The sequence below is a fragment of the Hipposideros armiger genome, unplaced genomic scaffold (assembly GCF_001890085.2).
Source record: "Hipposideros armiger isolate ML-2016 unplaced genomic scaffold, ASM189008v1 scaffold_265, whole genome shotgun sequence".
Classification (NCBI taxonomy): Eukaryota; Metazoa; Chordata; class Mammalia; order Chiroptera; family Hipposideridae; genus Hipposideros; species Hipposideros armiger.
The window spans coordinates 2,169,002-2,171,082 of record NW_017731615.1 but is presented as its reverse complement, the minus strand read 5'-3'; positions in this window follow the sequence as shown (position 1 = coordinate 2,171,082).

Genomic DNA, 2,081 nt, shown 5'->3' with positions numbered 1-2,081 from the left:
TTATTTTAAGTGCAGGGGTTTCACGAAGGAGAGCGAAACCATCTTATTTATGTCTAAGGAAGGTGGCTCTGGCTTCTGTGTAGAGAATGGACTGATGTGGGTGAGTGCAACAGTAGGAAAACTTGACAGAGGCTGTTGCCGTCATCCACGTGGGAGATGATGGTGGTTTGGACCGATGGTGGCCATGGAGATAGGGAGAAGAGGAGTGGTTGGAGTTAAGTTGGCAGTAGAATTGACAGTCGTTGGTGAATTCGATGCAGAAACTGACAGCACGTAGGTATATCAGTCAGTGTCCAGTTAGGAAAACAGACACCATTCTAGATATTTCAAACAGAGGGCATTTAACCTAAGGAAATTAGGTTATTTGTTAGAATATTTTTGACTACTAGTTGTTACAAAAGTGCTGGAAAGGTTGGAGAGACAGTAAGGGGAAGGTGTGGTAATCTACAGATGAGCATCTGCAGGAAGCCAGGACCACTCCTAAGGCTGGAGTTAAAAAATAAACGGTGGTGATGTTATCAGAGCCCAGATGTGTCTACACTGTGTGAAGCTGCTGATGCTGTTGGAACTGGCCACTGCCCCGACCACTGATGCTGGTGCTGGAACTGCTGAGGCTACTGGAGCTCATGGCTGGTGTTCCCTGCCACAGACACTGACAGAAGCTTTTTTTTTTTTAAGTGGGGGTTCTCTCCTTCATTTCATCCAGTTTCTCACCAGTGCTTTCACTGGCAGCATCAAACTGGGCCAGCTGGTGAAGGAGTCTGGGAAATGCAAGTCACAGGATTCCAGCCACTTCCCCAGAGCAGAGCACAGAATGGCGGGAATGGTACTGAGCACCAACAAGCCAATGAATCCCATAGTCTTTAAAAATATATGCTTCTTTCTTTCTACAGAAGCAATATGTGCCCAATAGAGAAAAATTTTAAAATATGTATGAACAGAACATTAAAAACTCCCATATTCCTACTTACCCAGAAACAATCCTTAATATAATAACATCTTAGGCTCTCTTTCTCNCTTCTAGAAACTTGCCCTACAGATATGCTCCCAAGCATGGGAATCGATATATGCACAAAGATACTCCTGGCAGTGTTTTATCTAATAGCAAGAGGCTGGAAACAACGTACGAATCTATCAATAGGGTAATGGATAAAAAAATTATAGTTCATTCATACAATAAAATAGCATCAGTTATTAAAAAGAAGGAGGCAGATCTCTGTGGCACAGGAGTGCTTTGAGTGCATTTTGTATTGGATGGCAGGCATTTTATATTTGTTATTTTGTAATATTTCCTTAAAGAGGGCCCCAAAACTTGTATCAGCTTCAGGCTTCATAAAACCTGGATACACTCCTGTCAGCGACAGAGGTTCATTCCACAGTGAGAGGATGTGGAAGGATATGAAGGGTGAGTGGGGTGGGGGGACAGGGATGGATCAAATTTGAGAGTTTGGACAAGTTCCCTAGGTGATTCTGATATGCTTCACCCGTCTGAGATTCTCCACTACTCTGTGTTCAAATCCCCAACCCTGCACAGCCCTCGCAGCTCCCCCCGCTCCACCCCCGCTCCACACTCCTTCTCCTTAAGAATCCCAAACCACTCTTCCTTTCAGATGACGACTAACCTCTGAAGCTAGTCCAGGTGGCCTTCATCCATTTCATGGCACCCCCCTGCCTTTGTCAGCCTAGTTCTCTCAGCCCTTGAGGTGCCCAAAGGAGCTCAGACCAGCCATACTAACTCCAGAGCTGTTTCAGCTCCCTGGCTTTTCCAGCCTCTAATTTGAAACGCAGCTACAATTCACTTCATGTTTAATAAGACGATAACGATATATGGAAATTCCCAGATCATTCTCTAAGCTGATCAGTCTCCTTGGAGGCAAACAGCCTCTAAACAGTTCTTATCTTTTAAAAATCACCTGGATATTCACTTTTTCTCTCCCTTTGCCAGGTGTCAGACAAACATGTGCTGCTGCTGGGGAGGTTTGGAGACATTTTGAGGAGGGTGGGGAGCGAACCAGGCTGGCAGGAAAGATTACCGGCACATAAATCAAGAAGTGAAGTTATATGGTTTTTGTGGAGGTTTT